Below are 12,816 nucleotides of genomic sequence, written 5' to 3' on the forward strand. Positions count from 1 at the left end.
AGTCTGCTGGCACTTGTAGTTCTACAGGTGCAGAAGGGAAGGTTGCCTGGAACTTGTAGTTCCCTTTGTTTAACCCTTTATTTATACGGTGACCCCTGCATCCACTGCCACCAGGGATGCAGGGAAGAGCCCTGGACTGGTTGATGCTCGGGAGGGGGGACCCTATTTTTGGGGAAGTCCCCACTTTCCAAGGATTGCCAGCCCTGCACTGACCAGTTTGGGGCTGGTTTAATGCTTTAGCAGGAGGACTCCAGGCTGTGTGTCTTCCTGCTGTGGCATTACCACCCCAGCTGCTTCAACATTACTAAATGTAATGAACGATTTTTTTGAACTACAAACGATTTTTGCATATTCCCTTACTGAAAATCGTTCAGTTGATCAGTCTGACTGAACTACTGTACAAACTACAAACGTGAACGCGCATGAACGATAAACGTTCATCGTTTTAACTCAGAAAGTGAACGATTTTTTCAACGATTGAAGGATAAATGATATCATTATCGATAATCGTTCAAAAAATTGTTGTGTGTGTATGCACCCTAAGAAGCATGCTTCTTTTTTACATGCGTTTAAATTAGATTTTTAGGTTGTATTTGCATTTGGTTTTGAACAGAAATTTTAATACCAAATGCATTTAGACCAGCCAAATCAGACTAACATCGTATTTTATTTTAATAGCAATTTCAAAATCGGAATTTAGTAAATTAGAAATTTGGCCAATGATGTATATAGCTGATTTTGAGTTGCTTTTAGTCAATTCAATCGACCTCTAATAAATATACCCTTTAAAGTCAGTTTATACAGTAAAATGAGCACACGTTTGATAGCAATAAAAAACAAACAAAACTGTTTCTGCCCGGTCTCGAACCGGGGACCTTTCGCGTGTTAGGCGAACGTGATAACCACTACACTACAGAAACTCATGGTATAGGGGAGTTTTTTCCTGTGAGTGGCAGCAGATGTCGAGAGTGGGAGAGGGACTAGATGGTATGGAAGGGGGACTTTGGGCCTGATTCAGAGCCGCTCATAAGCGGCAGTACGCTCGTTCCGAGCGATGTTTGCACATCTGAGCATGCGTACGGTTTTTAGTTCGCATGCGCGAACCAGTCAGTGCAGCCAAAAATCGTTTGTTCGCTATATAGCGAGTGCCTGCTATTTTGAGTGACAGGAGGAGGCGTATGTGGGTGGTAACAGGGGAAGGTGCTTGAAAACAGGAAGTGGAGATAAGAATGCAGGCGTGCTTAAAGGTCAAAACGGGCATTTTATGGGTGTGCATAATTAATACAGCAGCGTCATTGACCACGTCACTTGTTTTTTTTTTACTCAGAACTGCTCGCAAAATAGCGGTTGAAAAAACCAACCACAAGAATAGCGAGCAGTTCATACGCTGTTCGATGTACTCGATTAATCTAATAAATAGCGGACATGACGTATGGTGCGAGCGGCAAGGGGGCGTATTTTTCAAAATTACAACCGCAAGTTTTGCTCGCTCGTTCAGACTTAGAGGCGTGAACAGACCGCAATGAGCGAATGGTTCATTTGAATAGCCACCCCTTCTTTTAGAACGAACGACAGCAAATAGCGAGCGGCTCTGAATGAGGGCCTTTGTCTCCAGTGATAAGGGAGGAGGAAAGGGTAAATTGGACATAATTAAAAGGGGGAGTATGAGCAGCAGTAGGATTTAAGGAAAAAATATCTTGATGATATAACGAGGGGGCAGAGCGGGTACTAATTACCTGGGCCCGAGCTTGATGAAGGGGTCTTGCGGGTGCTCGGGACCACCGCCCTGCCCATTCCCTTACCTGTCAGCAGCACTGCCACTGTCCCCTCAGCCCAGCAAACGCTGCTATGTGATGGGCAGCGGTGGGACTAGGAAGGATAATGTCACTGCAGCAGCAATCTCCACTGGCTGTGAGGGGGAGGGAGAAATCACATTGATCACCCCCCCACCTGGATTTGCCCCTGGCTGAGAGGTACATAGCGCCCCCCTGTGGAGTGTGTTGCACCGATTCATGGTGCAGCAAATACTTTTTATTTTTAAATAGGAAAATAAAAAGCAATGAAGGAAAAGAGGAGGAGGAAGAGGAAGGTGGGAATTGAAGTTGACAACATGCTTTGGAGCTTGGGGGATTGGGAGGACATAACAGATATGAAGTAAGACAGAAAGGAGCTGTGAAGGGAGAGCTTGAATTTGAAAATAAATAAGTCAGAAAGTGAGTGGCATCATCTCCAACTCTTTTCCGTGATGCAGGAATAATTTTGAAGGTAGCAGGTGAGTCTGGCATACCATAGTTGCAGTGAGTTTGTGAGTAATCAGCTGTTAAAATCCTTAAAGGAAGTTAGGGTGGAGTTATAGAGGGAATTGGTTTCTCCCGGCAGGAGAGAGCTGCAAGAAAGAGAAGAGAGACCAGGGAGGAAGACTAATGGTCAGGGTCCAGGACATCAAGGTGGAACAACATAAATTGACAAGCAGCAGTGCAACCCAGCAGGTGCTTACCAGATCTGATGCTGCTGTTTCCATAGGTACCTGGAGTCCTTGTTGCCGCCTAACAGTGTTCTCCACTCCCATGTTCATGTGTACAGTATGCTCAGCAGCCAGCATCCTGCTTGTTTCCACAGGGGTTGGCGAGCAGCTCTCTCAGGACTTTGTGCTGGCTGTCATGTGACTGCTGATGTCAGCAATGACACTAAATTTAAATCACCAAGGAGCCTATTTACCAAAGTAACTTTGGATATCCTGCAAAAACACCCACTTTCAGGGTATATACACAAACTTACAGTATCCCCTGAATGTATCTAGCTGGGGACCATGGCAGCTATCGCAGTTTTCTGCTGTAATCCCCACTTGTCACTTAGAAGAGCAGCCTACATAGGTTTCTATTGGGACGTCTTTTTTTTTAGTCGAATTTACTAAGCTCCAGAATGTGATGCATTCTGGAGCTTTTCCCCAGTAGCTAACGCCATCCCCTATAGCAAAAGGTACCGGGAGAGGGATCTGTAGCATCCCGCGCTGCAACACTCCACTCGTGCGTGCATGGTCAGCAGAACGCGTATGCACAGTAGCACTAAAGGGGAAGTGAACACCACAGGGAGAGGCTCCGTCCTGCTGATGTTTTTTTTTTTAATACATATGGGTGATAATTTCTTAAAGCTGTGAATAGCGTCCATATTAAATTATAAATATCAGCTCTAAGACCCAATAATAAATATTTATGCCCCCAAGTCTAATTGAATCATCACTCAAGTCAGTGACACTCCATACACCACATATTCAACAAGAATCCTGTTGTTTTTTTAAGTAGATGCAATTTTACAAACTTTTTACAGTGGGGTTTATAGAGAGATTTATTTTTTACCTTAAAACTCCTAAATGGCTCAGATTTTAGAAACCAGGTTGTTTATAAATGCACATGAGGACTCCCTGGTGCTGATGCAGAGATGTAGACAATTGAACCATAATTAGTCCTGCTCTGTGCATTATGCAGAGTTCATATATCAGCTGCTCCTATCTGTCCTCTCGGTTTCATAGCCGTCATCATTATCAGTGCACACTTGCACCAGCCCATCTTACATCAGATGCAGTTATACATACACATAACTCTGCATTGCCCCTAATGCCATTGGCACGCCTTCTCTGATGGTAGCCTATGTGCCAATGCTTCATTACCACCAAGTTACACCCCTTCCGCATATGACTCAGTTTAGCCTGTAGTTACACACACTCAGTTGCTGGGAACGTACAATGCAAAGATCCCCAAGATAGTCATCAAATCCAGCTTGTGTGTGACGCGAACTTTCCCCAGACATCTAAGGGATATCTGAATGTTCAGGGAGGTCTCTGGGCCCCCGATGGAGCGGGTGTACCAGCTCACTTACTAATGAATTTGGCAGGATGGGGTGGTTAATGGTAAAAGTTACGTGTAAGTGGGTAGGGGTTGAGGCAAATATGCAGGGCCTATTGCCCAGGGTCACTTACAGCCTCAGGAGCATGGGCCAAATCCCACCTATCAGGGCCAAAGGCCGGAACCCCCACGGCCTAGTGCTCGACAACTTGGTGGTCTAGGGAGGGGTTAATGATGGGAAGGCCTCATAGGGGGCCTACCTGTCTGCTGTAAGAGGCTGCAGTGGGGAACTTCATTAGCTCTTTTACTTTCCCACCACTGCAGCTCTCTTCTGCCACTGTGCCGTCCTGGCCAGCGGCGCCGCCACCAGATCTCTTCTCTCTTGAACCTGGTGTCTTCTGGCCTTTTACATGGCCACCAGAGCTCTTCTCTCTTGAGCCTGGCATCTTCTGATCTCTTCCGTGGCCACCAGAGCTCTTTGTGCGATGTCTTTCGCCTCCGCCACCGAACTGACTCCTCTCAGACGTCAGACGCCATGGGTGGAGCTAGCAATGAGGCTGCAATTGGCTCACAACTGCTGCTTTCTATTGGCTGCCAGTCTGCGAGCCGTGATTGGCTTATGGCTGGCGCCAAATTCAAATTGCTGCCAATCTTCAATGGCCACTGGTCCGCGAGCTGCACCCAGCTTGCAAATGTCACCTGTCGCTCCTCCTTGACCAACGCTGGGATCAGACACTGTCCAAGCGCTGGCCACTGACGTGTCCTGCTGGGGACACCTCTCACTGCAGGACTTCCGGCACTGGGATCAAACACTTGATTCCAGCACTGGCTGCTACAGCGTGGAGTACATCTCTACACTGTACATTGCCCTGGCCAGCAGCGCCCCCTCTGCCGGGCCTGTCAGATGGTGCCGAGAGCTAGGTGCCCCATACGACCTAATGACAAGATGATCCTGGCCCTGCCCCCATCATTAGTCTTCCGCATCTCCCCTGCGGGTTTCTCCCATAGAGGAGGAAAAAACTATACTGCGATGATCCACTTATTCTAATCTCATTAGTGAAATAAGTCCTCAATGAACTACTGTGCTGCTTACGCTTTGTAAATGACTTTGTAACTGGCTTGGTGATCGGAAGCATTTATATATGTGGGTGGAGCAGGAAACGGTAAGTAGTTTCACTGGAGTCAGTGGAGTGAATTGTGCAGTATTCAGTGTTCTATTCTGGCTTTCCTTACTCGCTGGTCTGGTCCCTTACTTGACCTAAATCCCCTGCCTCTGCCCGATGGTCGTGAAAGTGGGAGGACCCTCACAGGTCACACACACACTTAAGCTGGCCACACATCTAAAGATTATCTGTCCAACCAGCCAACTAGTTGATTGGTTGGAATGAAAATCTGGTAAGGAATACAATCAGGAATTTGCTCCCAAACGCTGGAAAATGGACCAAAACTGTTGTTTGAACAAATTGTTTAGATCAAACATTTAACAAACTTGTCTGAACTACCATTTTCATCTGTTTTCTGGCAATTAAGAGCAAATTGCTGATCATCATTTACTCCCATATGTTACCAGATTTTCATTCAAACCAATCAACTAGTTGGCTGGTTGGATGTAAGTTGGTCTAGTGTGTGGCCAGCTTTAGAATCCACCACTATAATATACAATATTTTAAACATTAAATTAACCTTATCATTATCAAACTATAAACCCTTTAATTGATAGAATACCTTGTTCAGTCCCTATATAGTCCAGTGTACAATATATTGATCAGATGTGAAATGTCATTGTGCAGTTAAAGACTATTTTGTTAATCAGTGATGTTGGCTACAAAATGAAGCATAAACCTGCAGGTTACTGGCTTTGATGCTACACAATAAATATTTGTTGTAAATTAAGTTTTATAACACAAATTTGTCTAGATGCACAAAATCTAGACAAAGTGGCCCAATTACATTATCTGCTTAATTGTCAGCTACATTATGGTTCCATCTCATTGTCTAACTACTTGCAGGGCCAGATTAACAATGATTAACAATGAGGCGGATGGAGCTACAGCTCCAGGACTCCACATAAAAATAGGCCCATCAACATGACAGCATGATTACCAGCTGCCTAACTGGCCATACATTTTAAGTATTTAAATAGTTTTTCTAGTTTTTCCCCTAAAAAACATTATGCAATATTTCTATTTCTATGTGGTTAGGGAGACATTGTGTCTCATAGTGTAGGGGGTCTACACACCAAGGTGACTCTGACCACACCCACACAGCACCGGTCACAGCTATTCCGCATCTCAGTATAGGCCCTTGAACATTTTCAGCTCCAGGCCCATGTGGGCCTTAATCCAGCCCTGTGCGGGAGCAGATAGCGTTCCTGGAAATGGGTAAAGTCTGCCTCGTTTTCCGGGAGTGGCAAGCAGTCTTCTGGGCTCGCAAGCCGGCCAGCCTGAGGTGGACACCCAGCACCGTCCACCATCGCGACCTTCGACCACCGATGGTCGAGATGGTGATCCCAGCCTGCGACCTCCATCACAGTGCTGGGATAGCAAATGCAGCTCCTGCTGCATTTGCATTATTGCAAGGATCACAATTGCAAAGCTGCCTGAGTGCATACATCATATATCTATAGCCTGCGTGCAGCTTTGCAATTACGATCCTTGCTGAATCAGGCCCTCTATACGGAATAAAGTCACTCCAATATTGCCTTATGCTGGGTACATACTGACACATATGTTGGCCGATCAATTGATCGGCCAGTATATCTGCTGCTGGTCGGCCAGTGTGTACCTGCGATATGTCTGTGAATTACCAGAATATAATGTTATTGAGGTTAATAATACTGTAGGAACAAAAACATGATTTTAGCTATTTTTTTTTTCAATTTAAAAAAAATCCAAAACCAAAACACTTTAGGGTGGTTTTGGCAAAACCAAAACAAGATGATGAATTAGAACTAAAACCAAAACATGGGGATCCACTCACATCTCTACAATAGATATGAGGAACCAGTGTTGGACTGGGTTATGAAGGGCTCACTGGGGAATGCAGTGGTGGGGTCCATGCTTAATGGTGCATACACACGATCAGATTTTTCCTTCAGATATGAACGATAACGATTTAAAAATCGTTCAGTCGTTCATATCTGAAGGAAAATCGTTCATATCTGACATGCCTGAACGATGGACGATCAACGATGCGCGTTCCCGATGGTCAGATAATGATTTCTGACATCTGATGTGTTTGCAGTCAGACTTGGACGATTCCATTCATTTTAATGCAGTCAAAAATCGTTCAATCGTTCAAATCGTTCAAAACTTTGGTAAAATCGTTCAAATCGTTCAAATCGTTCAATCGTTCAATCGTTCATCTGACAAATCTGACAAGTCTGACAAATCTGACCGTGTGTATGCTCCATAAGGCTTAGTCATCCACCAGAGGGGGTGTGGTCAGTCACTACAGCCGCTTGGCTAACCATTAGGCAAATCTTGGTGTTGTTTCTAAAGGAGCGCACCAAGCACCCATGTTTATCAGTGGTCCTGCCCTATTAGGTAACTAACAGAGTAACAATGTATAATTCAAGTGCATAGTCTGGAACCTGACACCTAGAGGAAGAGGTGGGGCCTTTAGACACTGGGGCCCACCGAGGATTTCCCTTGTACCCCTACTATTTTGAAAGAGTTTTATTTAACTAAACAGGAACTGTGTGGTTACCTTTAATTCCTCAGATTGCTGCTAGATTAATCAGTTCAACTCATGTCGCTAAAACGCAGTGACGAGCCAAGATGGCGCCGTGCATGTGCAGACTAAGTTGCAGTGGCCATCTTAATTAGGTATTGGCAAATGTTTTGGGTGTGAAGCAATATGGATGGAAGAAACATTTAACAAGGTTTAATTTGCAGGAAAACAGATATTTTGGGGGGATACCCACAAAAATGAAGCATCCAGGATGTAAGCAGGGGAGGCTGAAGCAGATAATGGAGATATCTGCTGTGGTGCATCCATTTTTGATTGCACAATCACCTCCATAAGTTTCTATGGGGCTGCTAAATTATAAAATACACCGAGCTCTGGAATGTGAAGCATTCCCGGTCTTGGCCTCGGTAGGTAACGCCATCATAGACTGTGGGCTACTGCATTGCGTTTAGATCCCTCCCCATCAGCTTATATTGGCGCATTACGCTCATTGGGTCTGTACCCAGAAATATTTAAAGTTGGAGTAAAAATAGAAAATCAGAACCACATTAAAAAAAGATTGTAGTCAACTAAGGGTTAGCGTCAGTTTGCATCCTTCCACCTTATCACATGCATCCCTACCATACAGCGACACCAGCCATGTATCCCGCCTCCCATCCAGGCCACTATATGGGGGCACACACCTAACCTTCACTCACCTTCAATGTGTGGCCATCCCCCTTGTCTTCTACATTCCACAATTTCTTATAATGGTGTATCCTTCTCCTGGCGTAATAACCCACTTTTGGTACTGTGCTTGTACACAGCTTGGAGTGGTTTCCTCCCATCCTCTTCCAGGACTGGTGTTAAATAACACTAGGAGAAGTCAGGAACAGCGTTTATTGTGCATCAGAATTCCATGTATTATGATGTCACTGGTTACCAAGCAACCAATCCAAACACTGATCAGTGAATTCTATTGTCTCTTGTAAGATTCTGTGATGTCACTGCTGACCTTGGCTTGCTGGTAGGAATGCCTTTTTTCAGTTTTCATATTGAAACTTTTAAGAAGCCTAAATTGGCACTGATGAACTTATTCATCAACACTAAAATAACGGATTTAAGGCCATTTTTCCTTAATTAGCGTTTTTTAGTATTCATTAACACACTTAACACAGGAGATATCACAGATATCTCCTGGTTAAGTCCGTCTGCGTTAATTTCCACACTCCCCATACGTATGGGGATGTAGAAATTAGGCTATTCATTAAATTCTGAAAATTATGTATTTTTGGAATTGGTGGTGTTACTGTACGCCATTCTCAGATGGCGTACAGCGTGATATACTTGCCTGCTTTCAGCTGGGCAGGTCCGTCTTTGGCTCCCTCCATCGGTCCTGGTCCCTTCTCAGGCTCCGGCTGTGTGTTCTCCCCGCCGCAATGCTGCTGCCGGGCAGCCTCTCCCCTCTGTTCCCCGATGGAACTTGTAAGTGTTTCTTCAATTAACTGTTTACTATAAACAGTTAAATAAAGAAGCACTTACAAGTGCCACCGGGGAACAGAGGGGAGAGGCTGCCTAGCTGCAGCAGCAGCATTGTGGCGGGCAGAACATAGTAAAGTAAAAAAAACTCCCCCTCTGCCTGGCCGTCCTGTCCCCTTGTAGCCGCTGCAGACAAGGGCCGGGTGGGAGGTTGGGGTCTGCGGCTGCAGCCTTTGACAGCTGGCCGGGTAGGTGGGGGCGGGGGGTGGGAGTGCGGGGACATATAATTTAATATTCAGTTACTGCAGCTGTAATCAGTACTGTGCATGTGCCGCTTCTGTGAACGTAAACGGCTCATGTGTATACGTTGGCACACTGCTTTTCCATAACTCCCAACATTTGAAGACAGGGATGCGGGACTCTTCACGCGCCCAAAAAGGGGGTGTGGCTTCTTAGAAGTGGGCGTGGCATCTAGGAAACGGGGCGGATCCGCTCTGCAACCCCCATTTACATCACTATAGGGGGCGTGCCCAGCATTCTCCGAGATGCTGAGCAGCCCCCCCGGGCTCTCCCTACACTGATGAACAGATGCTGTGCGCATCGCACGGCATCTGTTCACCTTCTGCACATCCGCTGCTCTGCTATGCAGAGCAGCAGGTGTGCTCTCCCCAACTTCCCCCCCACCGCGGGGCACTGTGGCCCACGGGTGGGACAGCGGGACAGTCCCATAAAAACGGGACTGTCCCGCTAAATGCGGGACAGTTGGGAGGTATGCTTTTCTGTGGGGGTAGACTGTACTGGCACCTTTTTTTTATTCTAATTTTCAATTCTTAAATCAAGAACACCTTTTTTCATTGAGAAAGAGCAGTGCGTTTGCCCAATAAATACTTCCTTTATTAGTTTATTAGCCCAAACCATGCACCCTGCACCCATTCAATAAATTTAACTTCAGCAGCTGCTTCCTACTCAGAAGAAGGGGGAGATGTATCATCGGCGACATCGCCGATGCGGTACATCCCCCCCGACTTCGCGTACATACCGCGATTAATACCACGGTATGTACCAAGAATATCGTAAAGAACAGCTCTCTCGATGAGAGCTGTCCTTTGCGATGCTGCCGGGCAGAGAGACTTCTGGGTTTAACACAGAAGGCCCCGAGCATCACGCTAAGAAGCCCATAGGCTTCTATTGGGAAATGCCACCTGAAGGTGGCGTTGCCTAGCAACGCGAAGCAGTAGAATGTAGCGCATTCTGCTGCTTAATACATACAGGGAATGCAGTAAAACCCCCGTAAACTGCATTTTCAGGGGTTTTACCGCATTTTTGCTGTTAATACATCTCCCCCGAAATGTCTGGGAAAATAGCGCAGGCAACATTTCCCTAGAGATATGCACACTGTATATGTACCAGCATGAGGGAGCCCTCCCTCATAAGTCTCCTCTGCATGTTGGTGGGGTGTATCAGTGCTAAGGGGGAGATGTGTCATCGGCGACATTACCGATGCGGTACATCCCTCCCGACTTCGCGTACATACTGCGGTTAATTAATGTGGTATGTACCAAGAATATCGCAAAGAACAGCTCTCTCGATGAGAGCTGTCCTTTGCAATGCTGCCGGGCAGAGGGATTTCCGGGTTTAACACCCAGAAGTCCTTCTGCGCATGCGCAGAAGGCCGCGGGCCGCGGAGGCTCATGGGAGGGATCTATCCGGATCCCTTCCAGCCCCGAGCGTCGCGCTAAGAAGCCCATAGGCTTCTATTGGGTAACGCCACCTGAAGGTGGCGTAACCTAGCAACGCTTAATACATACGGGGAATGCGGTAAAACCCCTGAAAACTGCATTTTCGGGGGTTTTACCACATTTTTGCCGATGATACATCTCCCCCTATAACACTAATACTAAGAACTAATCTAATATAATTTTCCCTGTATTTCAGAATAAAGAATAAGAAAACAAATGATAAAGCTTACATGTGATGGTTGCTTCGTTGTCTGTGCATAAACGCACTCCATGCTAATAACTAATCGATTGGCTGTATGGGAATGATTAGCAGGTGTGTACGTTTTGTGGATAAAATCAGCCGTGTGACCTTGACTGCATAGACGGAATCTGCCTTTAAAGTTCTACAGACGTAGTTTATAACTGAGTGGTCAGAAAATATACATGTTTCCAGACCCAGTAACTGAAATTTTGGGGCCTCCCCTTCCTTTCTCAGTAGGTGCAGAGTTGAAAAAAGGGAAAAGTTTATGGAGGCTAAAATAAAAACATTAAAATTACTCACAGCACTTTACACTTTGGGCCTCATTCAGAGGCGGTCGGAGGAGGCAAGCGGTCACTCAGAAACTGGGCGGCCGCTTGCATCCTGACCGCCCGCCTCTGTTTCGGTCGTTAGGCTGTGGGTTAACACCCACAGCTCTAACGACCGCTCCGGTGATGGTCGCGATGGTCAGAGACCATCGCGACCATCGGGGCTTACGACGAGACCCTAGGGTAGGGTCTCACTTGTCGTAAGCCCCGGAGAGCTTCTGGCTCTGTCAGAGCCGGAAGCTCTCCACTGACATCACTAGTGATGTCAGTGGGGCCTCCCCCAAACGGCAGGCGTTCCCATGGGAACGCCTCCGTTTGGGCTGCCACCCCCCCGGCCCGCCTTCCAAACGGGGCGAGCTGTCAATCAACATCGAGAGCTTGCCCCCTTTGGATCGAGACCCGCTACGACCGGCGCTGCTGGTCGTAGCGGGTCTCACGCATGCGCACGCCGGCGCCGTCGTGCGCATGCTCTGTGGGGGGCCATCGACCCGGTCTGAGCGTATCGGCGCTAACGACCGGGTCTGAATGGCCCCCTTTGTGTGTAAGGGGCACTACTATGGACATTATGGACCTGATTCAGACCCACTCGCAAGATGCGATCGCTCGCTGGCAAATAGGGGCCGGATATGTAAATTAAGCGCTCGTACTGCGTCGCATAAGGACGCCCACTGTGTGTTAGCGAGCTACGGCAAAGTGCGCTCGCAAGTGTCTGAAGACTCCCCCTTGCCACTCGCAACACACGTCATCTCCGGGAAATGTATGATTAATCGGGACCATCGTGAGCCATCAGAGCAGCTCGCAGCCCTTGGGGTTGCCTTTCCCCGCCGCAAGCACACCGATCAATGCGGGCTGAAATACATGCAGGTGATGTGTACAATGACACTACTTTGCTAATTATGCACACCCTTTAAACAGCATTTTAGTGGCAGACGCCTGCGTCTGCAACACCACTCCCCCATTCACATGCACCTTCCCCTGTTACCACCCACAAATGGCACTATCTGTCACTCAAAGCAGCGACCTGATAGTGGCTTACGAGCTACCTAATGCAGATCGCAAGGAATGGCTTGCTCATGCACACTGCGAATTATACGCATGCGCAGATGGGCAAAAATCTCTCACAACGAGCGATTGCGCCTTAGCAAGCGGGTCTGAATTAGGTCCAATGTGTATAAGGGGCACTACTGTGGCTATGATGTGTATAAGGGGCACTACTGTAGGCATTATGTGTAAGGGTCACTACTATGGACATTGTAACATCATGTCCCACTATTCTTTATTAATAGATGGCATTACTATCTCATCTAGTCCCAAAGTGCATTGTCTTGGAGTCATCCTGGACTCTTCCCTCTCCTTCAAACCACACATTCAGAACCTCTCGCAGTCCTGTCGTTTCCATCTCAAGAATATTTCCAAAATCAGACCCTTTCTCACCCAGGATGCTTCCAAAACCCTTGTACATTCACTGGTCATGTCCAGATTGGACGACTGTAACCTTCTCCTAGCTGGCCTCCCCAAAT

The 12,816-nt window shown here is 46.8% G+C and overlaps 1 non-coding gene across 1 annotated transcript; it reads right to left on the reverse strand.

Annotated features, from left to right (window-relative positions):
• Nucleotides 1-847: 847 nt before the first annotated feature.
• On the reverse strand, nt 848-920 carry TRNAV-AAC (transfer RNA valine (anticodon AAC)). Its single transcript has one exon. It is a non-coding gene; the product is annotated as a tRNA-Val (tRNA).
• Nucleotides 921-12,816: the final 11,896 nt, after the last annotated feature.

Source organism: Taudactylus pleione, unplaced genomic scaffold (genome assembly GCF_031769625.1).
Source record: "Taudactylus pleione unplaced genomic scaffold, aTauple2 ptg000551l, whole genome shotgun sequence".
Lineage (NCBI taxonomy): Eukaryota > Metazoa > Chordata > Amphibia > Anura > Myobatrachidae > Taudactylus > Taudactylus pleione.